Genomic DNA, 20,166 nt, shown 5'->3' on the forward strand with positions numbered 1-20,166 from the left:
AAAAAGAAAAAAAAATGGCAGTTATGTGATATAATTGTAAGGTAAGGTAAAAAAGCCCACAATATTAGGACATCGGAATTGTGATATAAATGGGGTAATACAAACTTATAGGTCTTAATCCTCCTTCCAAGTTCTTGTACACAGACATTGAGATATGGAGAAACATATCAGGGTCCAAATCTGTTCAGATCCACCTGAAAACATGCAGACATGAGCATAGAATGGTATTTTGCATGACTTGAAGCTAACACGAAAATGAAAGCATATAAAAGTTTTGGCTTGTCTTACGTTCTACTGATTTGTATTCTGCAGCATTAAAAACATACAGAATTCATTTTACCCAGCCCAACGTGAAAAAATTAGTTGCGCTACAATTTCCGCTTTTACAGTACACGGATGAATTCATTGATAATGCATTGGCATCAGGTGCATAGACAGTAAGGCCAAAAAAAAAAAATTGTTGCATTGGCGTAACATGAGATTTTCAAATAGGGTCGGTCGGGCGGATTTTTTTTTTTTTTTTTTTTTGCTACCTGCATTTTTACGTGTAAAACTCGTGCTCAGCTCAGTAAACAGTTACAACTGCTGCACCGAATGTGCTGTGTTCATCTATTCTACAAATCATTTATGAGGCCGATATTACTGGAATTATACCCCTTCACAGAATTTAAAGATGTTGAAATACCTATCCTGAATGTTTTCACTTCATATTTTACTATTTTGACTTAGATAAGATAGATGCAAATTGACCCATATGTATGATCTTTTCATCGCACACGGCGATCTCTATTACAGTCCCACATATACAGATTCGTGTAAGTTCTCCACACAAGAAACCTATGGCAAAACTGTGCACAATACATCGCAGTCTGAATGCTACGTATACACTGAATAAATCTTGTTAGAGTACGTGTCCGTGTTGGAAACAGATGACGTACTGATCAAGGAAGGCTTATGCGAGGCGCTAGATCTCTCCCTCGTACATCCGATATCCCCAGAGCCGTTTCCACTTCCGGGTTTGTGCGATCGCAATCGCAATCAACAAGATATTTGATATCGATAGCAAAAAAAAATAATGAAAAAACATGGGGTCGGCGGAATTTTTAGGGTCGGGCGGGTTACGCCAATGCAACAATTTTTTTTTTTTTGGCCTAAGAGAGAGAAAGAGAGAGTGAGGAGAAGATGTTAAACTTAAAGGCCTAATTTACTATTTGCAGATGAAACAAAAACCCAGCAATAGTGCTTTAAAATAGTTCTAAAATATGAGTTAGGGAAAGAGACAACCCCTGTAAAAATTTGAATTGGTAAAATTTATGTTAAGTATTGTTAAATATATACAAAATATGAACAATAGTTATAATAAAAATGTTTCCAGACTAAACTGTCTACAGTTATGGTTTATTTAGAAAAATACAGATATCTCCTTATAATTTAGGCTTTATCGCGAAAATTTTATATGATACGATGTTTTGTAGTACAACATACCTACACATTATGCATTAAATGTCATATCTTGAAAATTTTTAAAATCACTGTCCCCAAAGGTAAACAAGACCTTTAAACTACAGTCACTAAAGCAACAAATTTTGTGTTTTTCCCATTCACTAGGCTTCACTTATTGATGTTTTTACAACCCTAGCTATTGAAAGAAAGCATCTCTTTCCTTCTCTCTCTCTCCCTTTTTCCCTTGCTCTCTCTCTCTCTCTGTCATACATGCACTAACACACACACACACACACACACACACACACACACACACACACACACACACATACATACACACACACACACACTGCTGATCCACTTCAAAAGCATCAATGCCGTAATTTGAAATCAATAAATCTATGAATGACAGATGGGGAAAAACAGCTGCATGCAGTGAAGGTTACAATCACTATTGGCTTTCTCAATCAATAGGAATGTCCCCACTTACTCATTTATTTTTGTCCATCAGGTACATAAGGAGCAGAAACTAAAACAGGAAAAAAAAGTATTGTGTGTATAGATGAGACTGTTCATTTGCATTCCAGAAATTCAACCTTAGAATCAGCCTGTTGTTGACATTGAAAACCAAGCCCAGGGCATTGAGGTAGTGATATATGTATAATGTGTAGGCAGATGCATTAATGAATGCGTGCAAATTCAAAGAACATCCTGTCTGCAAAATATAAATTTGCTGTGCTCTTCCCTGTTTGAAAGTGGGCTTTTGTTGCTGTGAAAGGAATGAACATTGACAGCATAGAGTGTGTAGTGCATGTAAAGCAACAACAAAAACCAAACTTGTAATTTCATAGCTTCAGGTAAGATGCTGTCTTTTGTAAATATGACAGAAGCGCATTCAATGATTTATATAATTTTATTCTTTTTCAAAGAATAAATGTCAATGTTGTTTCAACAGATGAGAAAAGCCACGATCACACTGTCAAAAGATTGAGAATTTGAAGAATGTGATTTGTAAGGTCTCATTCTTTTGCCAGTGTGAATGCAAACTCCCTGCAAAACTTCTTGCAAAATTTCTCGCTTAAATTTCCCTCTCAAACTAGGGATATTTCCCCAAACTTCTCAATCTTTTGCCAGTGTGAACACTTCAGAAACTGAAACTTTGCAAAGTTTGTCACGTGACCAGTCCACCACCTGTCTTCAGGCAGTGCCTCAGAAGCACACAGCTATTGTGCTGTGCTGGTGTTTATTGTTGCATCACAATCACTAGCCATCGCACGTCGTACTCTTTCTTCTTCCTTACGCATGCACACTCGTGACCAAAACTTCTCGATCCAAAGATCTAGAAGTTTGGCAGCCAGTGTGAACGGATGACCAAAGATCGCGAAGACTTTGCTATCTTAAACTTCTTTATCTTTTGCCAATGTGACTGCAGCTATTGAGTCAGTTTGAAGGTGTACAGGCATAATATTGCATATCATATGATATTATAGAGGAACAGTTTTTTTGTAATCTCATACCTTTTGTTACACTGATATGACAAACATGACTTCATATTCACAATAGTGGCGAAATGCGTGATGCAGGGAGCATTTTCCAGTCATGGTTTTACAGGCATTTTCCCACAAAATGTTGATGTGTTAATGCTTTCTATATCACTGTTAGTTTTTAGTTTTTGCCTTTTTGCCTTGTATTTCTCCCATTACTGCTTTAAAACAATAGATAGTCTTACACATTCAATATTGGAAGTGAAAGTTAAGATAGATCCTGAGACACCAAGGAAAGATATAATGAAAGAAGAAAAATAGATTATATAGATAGAGAAAGAGGGTTATGAGGGGAGGTACGTTGAAAGCAAGTACCTACATAGATCGGCAAGTTGAGACAACAGGAAAATGATAAAGTTACGACAGAGAGAAAATGTCAGTGAAAAGTCTTTTTTTTTTTGGTAATATCTATAAAACAGTTGGGCTTGAACCACTCCTTTGTGTTGGATAGTGCGCAAAGCACTCTACAGATGACATTATTGTTACTCAATTGCTGAAATGAAACCTATCCGTAGAGTGCATTAACCCCTTTCTCTGTGAAGGGTTCCATTGTATGGCATGCGCATGCTAAAATTAACTACAATAAGAGTCAACTTCAAGCCAAGGTACCTAAATTTTTACCCCTGGGTAGACTGGGTAGAGGGGTGTGTGTGTGTGTGTGGGGGGGGGGGGGGGTAGTATCTTGTCCCCACAGACTCAAATGCCTTGGCATTGAACTTTGAACTCTTGAACTTTAAATCTTTTCGTCGAAATGCAATTGACAATCCTCTGGACCATAGCACATCCGTGCCATCCTGCACAGAAAGCCTCTCTTGGATAGGTCAAAGTATGAATTTTGTATGAGAAATCAGAAGGGATGGAATATTGATAGTCTGCTAATTACATTTTCTGTAGATTTTTCGTGGAAGATCACCATTTAACAGAGGAAAAATGGTTTGTATAAAGTTGCTTTGGGCGAGTCAATACCAATTTCACATCTACTCTGGATGGAAGCTGCATCAGTAAGTACCCGTCTATTTAGAGATGCATGTGTGGCCTCAGGGGGCTGGACTGTGGGGGTTGTAAACACCTGTGGTGCTACAGCCAACCTGCCATTCAGCCATGCCCATACCTCCTCCTTATCATCAGCAAACATGTTTACTGAATTTAACGACTCGGTGCATTCGAAACTTCCATGGCATCCTAACTAATTGGGTAGCAGGGTACAGGAAGAAACTGTGACACGTTTCTAACATCAGCTTTCAGGGCTGCCAACTCTCACGCATTGAGTGTGAGACTCACTCATTTTGGTCCTTTCTCACTCTAAAACTTTATTTCGTTTGCATGCATTTCTATTGATCTCACTCATTTTGACTCCTACATTATAGCATTGGCCTGTGGGAGTCTCACTCTCAACTAGTTTCCAGTGTTGGTAGCCCTGAGCTTTTATTGGTCTCTCCCCCCCCCCCCCCCCTCCCACCCCTCCCCCCTCCCCCCACCCAACTGTACACCTGGTGTCATGTTATCATTGTCACAGTAGCCATTTCTTGAATGTGAATGCCCTTCTTTTATTCTTATTTTATCCCAATTTTAACATGTCCTTCCTCATATTCTTATTTCATGTTCATGTCTCCTTATTCACAGATCCAAAGTGTTGGTCAAAAAAGAAGAAGAAGAAGAAGAAGAAGTTGTTCTGATGTATAGAAGAACAGCAGTTAATTGCATGTGCAACTAGAGCAATGTAAACTGATGGTACATAACAATCGATGTCCCACTAACATGATGTTCCTGTGCTATTTATCATGTAGATCCATTTTTCATGAAGTATTGCCGTAAGCAAGGAGGGGGTGGGGTGATGGATTTGATAGAAAGAGAGAAGTGATATTTCCCCAGTTGCCATGTTAAATGTCTGTCATACATGACATACCATAAATGTATTCCATCATGAGAATGATTACATCAATAGAATTTTTTTCTATTACATAAACAACTACAAACATCTAGTGATAATGATGTAAACAGTTACCAATATAATTTTAATAGTAATGATGATATCAAGAATAATAATGACAGTGGTACTATTGATATTAATATTGGCAATATTGATGGTCATTGCAATGACATGAATTATTCAAATGAATGACAGAGGACAGTCAAAATCATGCTGTTGCTCGTAGAATGTTCTAGCTAATGCATTTTATTGCCCTAGTCACTTGAATCAAACCTGAACCTGCATGACACTCGTTCACTTTGTGAGTGGATTCCAGGCCAGCCTGCCACTTAACAGGTTCATGCATGTACCAAGGTACCTGTATCAATAGCCGCGGTCTCATTGGCAAAAGATCAAGAAGTTTAAGATCGTGAAATCTTCACTGGCGGATCCAGAGGGGGGCACAACCGGCACATGCCCCCCCTTTATTTTTTTTTTGTTTAAAACAAAAAAAAATAAAAAGAAAAAATGAAATGAAACCCGGAAGTGGCACCAGAAATGTTACTTGAGTCCCCCGCCCTTTACAGAATTCCTGGATCCGCGCCTGAGTTTTCAAGATCTTTTGTCGTCTAGTCACAGAGGCAGCCAAACTTCTCGATCTTTGGATCAAGAAGTGTGGGTCACTAGTACGCTTGTGCAAGAAAGAGTACACCGTCTGACAGCTGGTGATTGTTATGTCACAATACACTCCTGTTCATCACAATGACCGTGTGCTTTAGAGGTACTGCAAACAGGTGGTCGACTGGTCACGTGACAGAGATCGCAAAGTTTCAGTTTCTAGTGATCACGCTGGCAAAAGATTGAGAAGTTTGGCGGAGGTAGGGGAAATATTCCTAGTTGGAGTGGAAAGTTTCGCAAGAAGTTTGGCGGGAAGTTTGCGGTAACACTGGTAAAACTTCAAAATCTGAAAGATTGCGATCTTAACCCATTTAGGACAAGTCCCGAGTATACTCGGGCAGGTATCTATGGGAAATGCGTGGCGTAGCAAAATCAGTCCATCCTCAGCGGGTTAAACTTTGCGATCTATTGCCAGTGTGATCGCGGCTATTAAGGTGTTTGAAACGCTCGGCAATTTCTATTATTGTTGTTTAATACTACAGCAACAACCCAAATAAGAGAAATAGCTGTGCTGGCAAAACATATTGTTAATGTGTGCAAAGACAGGGCTTGAACTGTGCACCTACTGATTTTTAACATAAACCACAGTCAACAGGACCACAACACCTCCATGTTTGTGGCTTTGGCATACCAATTTTGCTGGAAATTTAAGTGTTTTCAGTATCACATTATCAAGCTCTCAAAGTTTGTTACATTTTCCAGGAAACAAATAAGAGCCCGATCAAGCCTCCATATCCCAGTAATCCGCAGCATCCCACAACCAGCTACCACAAAATAGCATCCGACCATATGTGTGCTTCCCAGCACCTATCTCAAGACTGCCCCCATGTCGCGGTAGACGAGTTCCTCCTTCATAACTGATCGGATGAGGGGGATAATTTGCACATTAAAGCCTCACCTCTTCGTGGGTAGCTAACGAGAAACAATAGATGTTGACCTTTAACGAGGAGTGCTGCGCCGCCGCTGATGGTCATTAAGTTTGAATTACTACTCTTCTGTGTTGACCCTCGCTGTTCCGTCTGGTGTTAAGTGGTGTTTACGCAGTAATCAAACTTTTCCTCTATATATCCTGGGGACTCCTAATGAAGGTATAACAATGCTGTCTACCAGGAAATCATGCTGCTCTTCATCTTCCTCTAGATCAAATTTCAGTTCATTTTTCCCCCTAATTACTATAATTTCTCGCTATTGCATTCCAGTGCAACGGGCATATTGCCTAAGAATTTGCAGTTCCAAGCCATGATCAAGTTGGCTGTGATAAACAAAGTGAAATCAAGGCCAAAAATAAAAAGAGAGATTGAAATTTGATGAATTTGGGTGCAAAAGTAGGAAGTTGTGATATTGTATAGTTTCACATGTTTCACATGTTTTCATAGAAAACATGGAAATTTGAGGATATGGAGGATGTTATCACCTCGCAAGTCTCTTGTTTGTTTGTGCACGAAAAGGTTATCAAAACCATGTTTCTGGTTGATGATTTAGCAACTGCAAAATGAGGAAATCTAGCGGAGAAAGATTTGCGTACAGATCAATGGGAGACTTCAGACTTTTTGCTTATAGAGCATGAATACAAGTCAATTCTGTGTGGCAGGTGTCTGTATTGGAGCTGAACATGGCTTGGATCCTCTTAGGATGATATCTTCACATGCTGGAATAAATCATGCACGCACATTAAAAGCCCCCACAGGGTGAGAACAATGTTGTCAGCGGAGTTGAGCTGCCTAGAGGTGTAAAGTTCATTGTTGTCCTTCCGGCCAGCGATGCCAGCAACGCAAGCAACGCAAGCAACACCAGCAATGCCCTTTTGAGCATCTTTGCATGATGAATGGTATGTATTCCTTCAAGTCCAGACCTTTCTTCAAAACTCTTAGCATAAAAATTGGAGACTGGTCTAATCATGATCCTGTCAGGTGACCCGGATCTCCAAACTTAATTAGGGGTGATCTGGGCACTGTTTCATGAAAGTTGTCAGTCTCTGACAACTTCAGTATTATAAAACCCTTGGTTTTGATTGGCTGAGAAGTTCTGGTCACTGACTGTGACCATGGTAATCGTAGAGACTTAGAACTTGTCAGGGCTGACAACTTTCATGAAGCCATGCCCAGATCTCCCATCTCTTGTTTAGTACACTGTCTATCTGACTGTGATTTTGCACAAAAATTGCTGAAATCACAGTCATTCTTAAAGAAATGCCAGTAGGGCCTATGATTGGCAGATGAGTACAATAAGAAGATAAGGATTGCATCATTTTGTCACAGACATCTCCCCCCCCCCCCCCCCCCCGCAAGCTTACTGAGCAAGCGTGCACCAAGGTAGAGTCCACAGGATGCGATGCTTTGCGGTAAGGGTGGATCGTATCAAAGCAAGGCACTTGGCCTAAAGGATTCGCTTGCCAGGGAGAAATATTTCCCCCCCAAATCGACAAACCTCAGACGGGGGGCTAATCGCGTGTGTTCTTGCGCCGTCACGTCTGCTGTCGAAACCACGGAGTCAAGTGGTCGACCCGCCGAGACCACGAGATGGTAATCGGAGTGCAAGGACAAGAAGCGGTCGCACGCACTGGAGTAATGCGATTCCCGTGAATGAGAGATCTCTGAGAAGCGTGAAATTCTTGCGTGACTTTGAGAGCTGGAGAGAGAACCAGAGGTATCAATATGACTTTAGATAATTGCTTATTGATAAAGGCTCCTCCGCCTGTTACTTCAGAAACAATGAAACATATATTTTGTGTTTACACATAACTATAGACTATTTCTTCTTAGTATTCTTTATTCTTTTATTACCCTTATTTATATTTTGATGTGAAAATTGTTAGATTGTCAATAATAGAACATAGTGAAATGACTGAAGCAGATATGTTTATCTTTTTTCCATATTTAACAGTTAAGGCATTGCGCTGGTGGGTTCCTACATTTTGCTTATTATTTGCTGATTTTATTTATTGAAATACACGCACTCGAGCTGTGTTGTAGTCATGAGAACAAGTCTTCTTTTGTTTCTTTGTTGTTGTTTTTTTCATTGAGGTTCTTTTATTTTGAGGTTCATTTAGTTGAAAAAAGTCGAAAGGGGTTGAACTGAACTGAAGTAATTAAATGCTCCATAGAGACAATATAGTTGAGGTTTGTGCTCAGAATCTGAGAATCTGAGTGTTGATTTTGTTCGCCGACATTGATGCGGCTGTTTGTCTCCTGGTGCTTGGGCCTAGCTCAAATCCAGCTTCGGAAAGTCCTTCTATCTGATTATCATGGCCGTAGGCGATATTCAACATGGCACAACATCTACATGTATATTACATTTAAGGAGCTTATGTGGCTAAGTAAAGGATTTAAAACATTGAAGAGAGAAATCCGAGACATTCAGTCGGGAGGGTGTAAAGCTGATGTAAAACTTAAGCAAGGTTTTTTTTTTTTCCCCTCCAACAAATGTGCATCCCACGGCTGGCAAAATGATAAACAGACTAAGTAGATTTTTATGCAGATAATGTTCTTGTTGCACCAGATGAAAAATAGTATATATCTTTTATTTTTTATTTTTTGGATAATTCTGTCTTCGAATTTCGTTCAATTTCATATCACAGACACAGAAACGTTCACAGAAACAAAATCAAAACATTATACAAAGACAAACTGCATTATACACAAACATTGTACATTATGCACCAAGTGTATACACACACACACACACACACACACACACACACACACACACACATACTCATATATATATATATATATATATATATATATATGTATCCATTTTATTCTCTCTGTCTTCACACACACACACAAACACACGCACACACACACACACACACACACACACATGCACACACACTCATTTGATTTATATGCCAACATAGTAAGATTTGTAAATACTGGGTGTGAATATGCTCTCATTCTGAACCAGAATGCCATAGACCTTCATTACTGCAGGATGGATATGATAGACTAAAATCTATATTTTCTTGTAAGTTTAATTTCAAGCAGTCCTGTGATTTTTTTTGTTTTTGTTTTAGTGATTGTGTAATGTCAAAGTAAGTGTTTTAGCCGTAACATCCCTCCTTGCATGCATTGTTAAAAGTGTATGAGCATCGCATGTCAAGAAATGTGTATGCATTTCACTTATTAAAGTTGTTATGTATTCTTGTTCCTTGACATTTAATGTTTGGTTATGTTAACATCTTTTCCAATTACTCTATGCTTGCTCTGATAATCTATCAGAAAGAAAAAAGGCTATGCCTTTTGTTTTTCCTTTTTTCTTGTTTGTTTGTTTAAGGAGGGGCTCACAACTTTTTTTTTGTTGGGTAATATGTCACAAGATGTGACGAGGACACCATAGGTAGCAGTCTCGGCCGAAATTTAAGAAAGGAGGAAAACGCTGTCCTGTCATCCGCTGTCTTTCAGTTCATGTTTGAGTGGATCAGGAATCTGAAGTGCGGAGTGCACACTACGCACTTGCGGCTGGGGTGTTTCCGTTTACGCCCGATTGGCTGGACAAATATTTGCTGTTTTTACACAGTGGAAGCTTCGTCCAAAGACATTTCACTTGTCACCAATTTCTGCAGAGTTAATGGTCCATACTCCTTAAATTTTGCTCCTTAGCTTCCTTGGAGGAAATTTAGGGGGTTTCTTATTTTTTTTAAGAAGAGATGTTAAAGGAGAAACAGAGATTTGTGACATCAAGAAATTGTGTTTTCGGTAGTATATATTTATATATCGAGGGGGCGGCATTAACTTTTTTTAAAATCTATTTTCTAGTAGCCCTTTGGGACCATCAAAATCTTTAAATTTGAAGTTTTGGTGACCCCAAATAATCTCATGTTTGCTTTGAATGAGAATTAGAATAAAACATCACTGCAGATGTGCAGGTAAGGATTATTAAATTAGATTGCTCTTGCATTAAAAGAAAAACAGTGACAATTTTTAGATCACTTTTTTTTTTCTTCATTGCAACAAGTACTAGACTGATTAACTAATGTACTGTAGCATATCTTTCCAGTAAGAGTTATTTTTGACACCACAAAGCCTAAGCAAAGACTTGTTCAACTTATTCCAATTAATTTCAAAAATTGTTAAATGAAAATATGCTCTTCTGGAAATTTGAATTAGTGTGCTTATTATCGTCAGCATTTATCAGAACTGTTGTATATGCAATTTACGCGCAAGAATGACATTTCGAGATAATCGCGTGGAAGTTTACCCATTTTTCAATCATTATGGCACTCTTTTATTACTGGCATTTCCAATTATTTCTTATTGTAACACGTCAGACTTTAATTCTTACTCTAACATGTGATGTCTTTGTTGAATTGTATTGTTAGGAATTATGCAAGAAATCGCAAGAGAGCGACATGCATGTTTTTTTTCGGTTTGTGAAGACTGTTGTCATTTACCATGTATACGACAGTTTTGTTGACCGTGCGCACAGTACTTGTGGTCACCGAACTTTCATATATCACTTCTATTATGCGCCAAGTCAATGTGCGCGATATACGAAGGTTTGTGACCGCACGCACCGTGTTTGCGGTCATCCAAACCGTTGTATATAGGAGAGGACGGCATATCATTGTTTTTTAATACGCGCACCATTGGGGAAATGAACAAAATGAAATGACAAGGCTCTATAAAAATAATAATTACACCAAAAATTACATGAAATTAGAAACTAAAAATTTCACAGTATGTATAACGGAATGTCCACTATCGAAATGACTGGAAATCTCAAAATCGAAAATTTGATGGAAAATTGGGATATACAACGGTTTGGATGACCGCCTACGGTATGTGCATTTTTTCTTTTTCCTATTTTTTACACCAGAATGTGATTTTTGCCCTAAAAAATTATTTTTTACCTTAAAAAAGTATTTTTCTTTTTTCTGTGCTTCAGTTTGTTTTGGATCTTCAGGTGCTGGCAGCCTTGTTATTACATTAGTGCCTTTCAATAGATTTTAAACCTTTGCTTATGGTAATGCAGTGGGTTCTGTACACAGTGGATTGGACCTTGAGAGGTGGTGTGGGGAAATAGGTTCCAAGACCAGTCCTCTAATCGCTTTCAGTACAATTTGAGTGTGTTGAAGAATATTTTTTTTTAAATTCTTTGTTTCCTTCTGGGAACAACAAAAATTGTAAAGAGATCTTATTGGTGACACCAATTGACATACGTTGAACATAATTTGTCGGAGACATTGCTGGTAAAGCAAGTAATATTGGATAGGTTAAACACACACACATACACACTCGCACAAGATCTGCACTATCTGACGTGAGATGCTCGCATCTTTTTCCAGAGTAATTCCCGTCAGACATTTTAGCAGCCGCATGTTATTTTGCATTGAGAAGCTCAGACAATAACATGACATACAGCTAATGCGTGGAGGTGCCCATGCGATATAAACCCTCGTGCAAACACGTTTTCTAACTCAGTCGTCAACAAATCCTGTTACTCTGGCTTTGCTCCTTCGTCATCGAGTGACTGAGGCTGCCTGGCTGGCTGGCGGGCTCGTAGAACCTCCTTCCCAACCAACGCAAGAATCTTAAAATGGCTGTTCAGGCATCCTTGATTGAGCAATCCAATATTTGTTTCCTGGAGTGATTGATAAAGCATTCCAAGTGCAAAATTCCCCCTCATCCTCCTTTCCCTCCCCCCCCCCCCCACCTCCTCCTTCCACATCCAGTTCCGCTCACATAATGGATCTGAATCCAGATAGAAATTGTCCGATAAATCAAGAATCTGTGAGCAGATGGCTCGGATCTGGAAATCTTTGATTGAGTGCTTGTTTCTCCCCCACTTCCCTCCTTTGCTTTTCTTCTGAAGTACACAGGAAGTCAACAGTACACGTCTCATCTCATCAGTTGGATATACATCACCCCTCAACTTTTTATGCAGCTTGTAAATGCTGAATAGTGCAGTTTTTAGATGTCTGGGGCATGGTGCTACAGCTTATCTCATATTAGCCCATCATTAGTTACGTTCACACAATGTTCCTTAACTTGAAGATTAGCTCAAAGTTTCAATCTTCAATGATGAGCTTGTAGTTTAAAACTTCAAGCTACTGTATTAGCTGTTATTTTCGTGAGGGTTTAATCTTCGTGAATTTTGCGAATCACTGTTGGACTGCAAATTTAGCAACACGCGAAAAACAGACCCATGTACTGGTGTAATAGTGCACTTGTGACAGTTTTCTGTCAATTCATGAAAACAACATCTCGCCAAAATGTCCATGACCTCCTCATTCGAGAAAATATCTGCATGCGAAATTAACAGCTTATACAGCAATAATCAAAGTTTAAAACTTTTAAGATTACAAACATCATAAAGGATCAAATATGAGGCACTGATAAAAGTACAGGTATGAGTTTGTTTGTTTTTTTAAAAGTGAAATTGCTTACTTTATGAAAAGATCCAAATATATGTGATGGGGCAAGAGTTGTCTTAATAGGTTTATTTTGAGAACATTCTTGGAAAATGAGATGCCTCTTTAAAGAAAGTTTTAATGTAGGATGATTTTAGTATACCTGTGGTGTTACTGTAGCACCAAAGTTTGGGTTTTATGCTTTTTTGAAATGGAGAGGGGGAGGGAGTGAGAGGAAGAGAGGGAGAGAGATGAGGGAATGAGGGATTTAGGGAGAGAGAAATGAACAGTGGCTTTTGACAAAGAGGAGAATTCCTCTCTTGTGATAGAAATCCTAAACCCATTTCACTGTCACTTAGAGTCCAAAGAATTTCAATTGCTTTTCCCATTTCCTCAATTGTTTAGATTATTGATTCTACTATTCAGCATGTGAATGTCAATTACCAGCTTCATGCAGTGTCCTCTCTATGCAGCAAGACTCTACCAGGATGTGATGATATACATACAACTAGTGAATGGTCACGAGCGCAATATCTTGTTCCATTGCACGAGTAAAGGCCATACACTATCATGTTTTATACAGCGCGTCAGACTTCAACAGATGTCCAAACAGATTCTTGAATTTAGTACAGAAATGGCGACCATTTTCACCTTGAAAAGCAAATGAGTGGCACAGTCACAGTCAGTTGTACACAAAAGTGATCAGTTGAAGTTGACAGTAAAATGAGTGACTGAATGCGCACTTGCAACTGATTGAGCATGTACAGCAAAGGTTTGTTTATTGAGACATCAGAGCTGTGCGATGGAACAGAATGGAACAAAAATTAAAAGTTGATCATGAGTTTAGTGTGGGAGTAAGATGGAAATTGGTGACGTTAGCTGTACGCTGTCCATTTTTGCTCAAACAAATTTGTACGGCTGACAGAGTATGCAATGGTACATTTAACTGCATGTTGTGATGAGCGATTGACCAATCATATAGCTAGATTCTTTTAAAGTGTTGTATACAAATAGTGAATGGTCACAAATGTGATGGTACAAGATTTCGCACGAGGTAAAAGATAGAGGCACTCTATTCAATGAGGCTCATCTTTCACTAAGTGCGAAATCTTGTTCCATTGCATGAGTAAAGACCATACACTATTTGTTTTATACAACACCTCAAACGTCAACAGATGTGATCCACACAGATTCTTGAATGTAGCACAGAAATGGCAACCATTTTCCATGAAACACAAATGAGTAGCTGCACAGTCAAAGTCACCATGTACATACGTATGCAAAGCCGATCGGTTGAAGTTGTTTACAAAAATGAGCGACAAAAGTATGCATTTGTAATTGTTGAGTGTGCGCGGCAAATGTTTGTTAATTGTGACTTCAGAGCCGTGTGATGGAGCAAAAACTTCAAGTCAATCGTGAGTTTAACACAGGAGTCAATGGAAATGGGTGACGTCAGCCATGCGTTATCCATTTTTGCTCAAATAAACTTGCACGGCTGACAGCCACAGCGTGAGATGGAACTTTTAACTAAATGTCAGGTGATGGGCAATCGATCAATCGGATAGCTACATTCTAATTAGGTGTTGTATAATATAATATATTTGTTGGTCTGCTTTTCACCAGGAGGAGAGAAAAACCTTACCCATTCAGGCATTCTTCAATAGATCCACTCTCTTTCTCCATCAATCTCTTTCTCTTTCTGTCTTTTCCTCACACGCACACACACACACATACACACACACATTTACTGTATACGCCAAATATTTTGTGAGGTTTTTATTTTCGTGAATTTCACAATTCGGGTGCTATTAGTGAATCTAAAAACACACGAAAGTAGTGTAAATTATATACTCACATCCCAACTTTAATGTGACATGCACACATACATTTCTCTGTTCAGTATTATACTCCACAATCGCGAATTTAACCACTCGTGAAATTGTCGTGAAGTCCCAATTCACAAAAAATTACAATTGTAGATTCACCAAGTATATGGCATATACAATGTACAGTATTCTTTAACCATCAAAGGGGCTGCAATACATGCCCTAAAAGGTATGAATGTCATATTGCTATTGGGTGTAATCCATTAACACTCATTCTCTCCTTTGTTTATTTCTTTTTCTTTTTCAAAAATCTGTTTAATTTGTCATGAATACACATACCATTCATTTCTGTCAGTTTTCTTGTGGATAAGAAAGAAACTCTCCACAATAACTCTAACTGAAGGGGGCTGTAGAGGGTCTACCCCCTCCCATAGTCTGTTTATTGCCCCTCCCCTCCTCCCTCCCCCATCCCCACCTGATCCTTACCTGGTGGTAGCTCGCCAAGGCACTGTGCATCCATCCAGCGGCTTCATGCTCCTCCAATCACTTTAAACCCAGTTTCTTGGCTGTCAGACATTGATCAGGCTCAGTCCGCCAACTTTTGAGTGATGGCTTGCAAAGCTCCATTGTTTGTCAAGCTTCGTCAGAGCAATATAACCCGCATGGCCCATGCACCATATTTTTTTTTTTATTTCATCAAAAGAGCAAAGAAATTGTGAAATGCAGCAGGCTTTGTTACCGATATGTTACCTCAGTGTGATAAGCCAGATATATATGAGTGGTTTAAGTTTACCTAGAAAGATTTTGCCTCCATGAAGAGAAATAATGACAGTAATAAGCTTTTATTCAGAATCATATCTGTTTATGCCACTTCCAAAACACAAAACAAAAATGAAACACCCAAACAAGGAAAAGGAGAAGAACATGTCTGTCAGAAATATACAAACAACATGTTTGTGCATAATTTGTTTAAAGTTGCAAACTGTACCAGCGAATGCATTGTGCAGTGGGCAGTATCCATTTTCATTTAAGATAATCTAGGAAATACTTTCCAAAAATGAATGGGAAATTTATTGATCACGGGTAAAAAAAGAAGACATTGGCAAGGGGTAGTTTAAATACATCCTTTGTGTACATTAAGAGACTCCTTTTGTAAAACTCTGCAATGCATTGGGTTTGCCAAATCCATCCCAAAATTCTTGCCAATTTTTCTCTTCTTTTTTTGCTTGAGGTGTGCCCTCATGAAAGTTCTTGGCATATTTTCTATTTAAGTTTATGTTTATCACTCTTATTCAGCTGACTGTAAAAGTGGAAATCATTACACTTGGTTGGGTGAGATAAATTTCACATGTTTTCAGTTCTGCAGAATCAAAATATAAGAAAAAGCATCGCATACAACATTCAAGCAAAAAAAAATTGTCTGTTTTCAATTTTGCGCTGGTTTCATGTCGCCTAAGATCCGCGAAAGTTTCCTCTTTTACAGTTCCCTGTGACTAGCAAGAAAACTGAAACATGAACATCGAAAAAAAAAATAGCATATCTACAGCTCATTGAATTCACAATGTACAGAAATAATCCTTGTGATTGCTTCTATACATTGTTCAATGAATTGGTTTTCTCTCAATTACTGGCATGATTGTGTGACACAGCTTTGCTCATATGAATTTTCATTTATATCCCAAGGATTTTTTTGTTTGTTTGCTATTTACTGTTCAATTGCAGATGGAAATTGAATATTTGCCCTGTGGTTGTTTGTTCTTTGTTCTTTCAAGCAAATTCATTGAATGAAGTCAGATGAAGATGGGAGAGAGAGATAACACACACACACACACACACACATACACACAAACAAACAAACTAAAGAAACCCAACAAATGTAGAATGCTGGCAGCTCGGAGCTACACTCATGACAGACTGCAGCTGGCTTCACAAACCTCATCAGCTGTGCCATATGTGCACAGACTTGGTGGCAGCGATGGCATTAAGTGGCCTGACAGCTTGCCAGCCAGCAGTAGATGGAGTGGTTTCCTATGCGCACCAATTATTTCAACCCATCTCTCTCCTTCCCGCGCCAATTTCCTGCACCAAAGAGAATAATTATGCAAAAACAATCTGGCTGTTGGCTGAGTATTGATTCTCCGTACATCTGATTTTATTTTTTAAGGCTATAAATGGCTAAGAAAATTGAGTTTAGCAATGTACAGTTTTCTCTTTTTTTTGGGGGGGGGGGGGCTGTTGATTATTTTGTCAGTCGATTGAATCTACACACGGAAGGTACAAAAATGTATTTCAGTTTGATTTCAATGTCTATGATTTGGGCAATATGTTCTACTTTTAACTAGACAAAAGATGAATATAGAAGTGTGAGTTTTCTACAATTCTGTCTCCCTCTACAAATGAAATTTGTGAGATCGCAACTGCTGATCTATGATTTTAACAAACATGTAGGGAAATTATAGATCAGCAGTTGTGATCTTACAAATTTCATTTGTAGAGGGATACAAAATTGAAGAAAACTCACACCTCAACCCCCTCCCTGCTTAACAATCTCTTGCTTTCATTCAAGATGAATATAAGGCCTACTTGAACAAAACAATGTGAAGAATTAAGTGTCTGTCATGTGCTTGTATAATGATGCTGTCTCCAAAGCAATATACCAAATTCTCTTTTCCATTTCTGAATCAACAAGCATTTGATACCAAATTCTCTTTTCCATTTCCAACTATCAAGCTTTTTTTTTTTTTGCATAAAATAGTTATATGGGAGAAAAACTTTATTTTCCCTCTTTGTAAGCCCAGCCGTGCCTTTCAAGAGAATCTGTGGATCATTTGTGTTGTCAGTACTACTTTGAGAGAGTTAATTTTGTTACAGCATCGAATAGGGGGGTGTCATGTGTTATTTCGTGATCCTTCCAAAACATGACATTTCTGTTCGATGTGAAGGCAGCTGCCGTCATGCCTTATTAGTCTGAGGTCCTAATCCGGTCGGGAGTCTGCCCCGACGAGTTGTGGAGGGGCTTGTGTGATCAGACCATTCGATGACAGAAAGTGGGACTGGCTGGCTGTGTTTAATCCGCCATCGGGCAGTGAGGGGGGGGGGGGTGGGGGTTGGGGGAGGAGAGGAGGAGATGTATGGTGATTCCAGCCTCGCCCACCGCTCCTCCGGGGATGGGATGGATACTGGGAATTTTTCCCCCATCAATAACATAATCAGAGTAATTATTGTCGCCCGGGCAACTGCATTTTTGCTCTCACTGTTTGTGTGTTTTTTGCTTCGTAGTCCCATAAGAATAGAATTCAGTGTAATTAATCAATGTTTCAGTATTGATTATTGCTTGGTAATGGAGTGGATTTTGTCTGCTCTTATCAACAATGTTGTCAAGATTATTCTACAACTATGTGGTTAAATTTAAAAAAAAAAGAGTTTTTCCAAAGTCTGCACTAACATCTGATGAAATGTTGAGCTTTCAATGTCATGGCATATGCTTTTAGTAAACTTTAGGGAATTAACAAAAATAAGGAATTATGATCAGTGGCTTGAGCAGGAATATACATTGTAGTCTGGTTTTGCAGTAAAGAAAGAAAGATTAGCCTTTAGTTTGTTTTTGTTTGCACATTTCCGTTCTTAGGAAATACTACCTGTGACATTTATGGTTTAAACATGCAGAAAACTATTGATACCTACAGAACAGCTTTGTACAATGCAAAATAACTTCTTATTTGATTTTCTTCATCTTCAATCTTCACCCACTTTATTTGTTCCACTATCTGGGTGATGATCCAGACTGTCCACCCACCTACAAGACAAAGAAACAAATATCCAAGACTACCTTATAAATCATTTTAGCTGCAACTGTGAAATGCTTTAAATATTTACAATGCCTTTGTACCCCAACCTAGTTTTATTACATTTAAATCACATGGGAGTGTATACTGTGCCATTGAGTCTCTTACATCATGTTTTTGTCTTTTGTTTGTTGTATATTTTCCGCAGGTGATTAAATCAGTGAGGTGTTGAAAACGAGACATTGGAAGGGTTGTCCTCATCTGGGATTTTTGAGAGTCTGTAGATCTCTGACCGAGGTAAGTAGTGGAAAGAAATCTTAGAACTTTCTGATTTATCTTGTCATTTAGGATTATTTTAAATGATCTGTTGGAAGAGTGGAAATTTTCCCGCTCTCACCATTTCTATGCTGGGTTTGTTTGTTTGTTTGTTTGTTTCATTACCATCTGAGATGATGGCTGGATATAGCCCATATTCAGCTGCAATAGCTGGTCTTCCATTGGGTCCAGTTGGATATTAGTTGATTTTGACAAATGTAGCTTGCTTTTGTCTTCACTGACTAGTGACAAAGTTGATTCACATGGAAAAAGATGATAATGTTTACACATTCTTTTATTTGCAATGGTATCAAGATGACAGTGTAATAAAATCCGCAGTACATAAATACACTATGCCAGCAGCTACTACACTTAATGCTTCGTGAGACAATAATGAACAGATGATCTTTTTTTTTTTTTGCAAAGCAAAACAAAACAATTCAAGGGGAATACAAGCAATTCAAATCTGTATTACTGGAATGCTATTATACCTGATGCAATGAAATAAATGTAATATCGCAAACCAGTGACATACGTCAAGCAAGACACTGATGCAATAAAATAAACGTGATATCGAAAGCCGATGACATTTAAAGCAAGACACACCAAGTCATGCAGAATGGATGAAAGCGAATCAAAACGGAATCCTTGGAACGCTCTTTTAAACAATCAAGTTGAACTGTGCTGAGGAGGAGACACAACGGAGGAGACCACCGACTCTTGATTGTATCTCCCTTAGCAACAGCAGTTGTGCCTTTTTGACAAGGCACCATATCCATATTGCCTTGGCCTTTAAAGGAGACATCCACCTCAAAATTTTATCAATTTCATAAGAAAGTGAAAAAAAAAAATCCCTGCACAATAATGTAAAAATGATCAAAAGTGGATAAGAATTAAGGAAGTTATGACATTCTGAAATTTCTTTTTTCTTTTTGAAAACACTTCTTTACCAGTGGTTTAATATGAATATTAAAATCAGCAGGTTGATGATGGCTTGCTCTCACAATTTCTTATTCATTTCATGTTCAGAAATGACAATAATCTCATATTTTAGCTGTATAAATATAGAAGTTGCCTTCAAACCACTCAAAATAAAAAAGAACAAATGCTACATCTGATATATTTTGGTAGGGGAATATGCTTTTACCTGTACTACCTAAAAATAACAATTTTTGTGAATTTCATATTTAACATGCATGAAAAATTGTGAGGGCATATACATCATCAACTCGCTCATTTGAATATTCATAAGGACTGGTGAAGAAATGTTTTTCGAGAAAATGTGAAATTTCAAAATGTCATATCTTCCTTATTT

At 38.4% G+C, this 20,166-nt stretch overlaps 1 long non-coding RNA gene across 1 annotated transcript in view; it reads left to right on the top strand.

Annotated features, from left to right (window-relative positions):
• Nucleotides 1–18,802, top strand: part of LOC139728393 (uncharacterized) — a 65,678-nt gene extending 46,876 nt beyond the window's left edge. The window contains exon 3 of the long non-coding RNA XR_011710804.1: nucleotides 18,745–18,802. This is a non-coding gene — a long non-coding RNA (uncharacterized lncRNA). The remainder of the gene's footprint in view (nucleotides 1–18,744) is intronic.
• Nucleotides 18,803–20,166: the final 1,364 nt, after the last annotated feature.

This window comes from Diadema antillarum, unplaced genomic scaffold, assembly GCF_040938485.1.
Source record: "Diadema antillarum isolate AM-2024a unplaced genomic scaffold, OU_Dant_1.0 seq00000177_RagTag, whole genome shotgun sequence".
In the NCBI taxonomy this organism is placed as follows: domain Eukaryota; kingdom Metazoa; phylum Echinodermata; class Echinoidea; order Diadematoida; family Diadematidae; genus Diadema; species Diadema antillarum.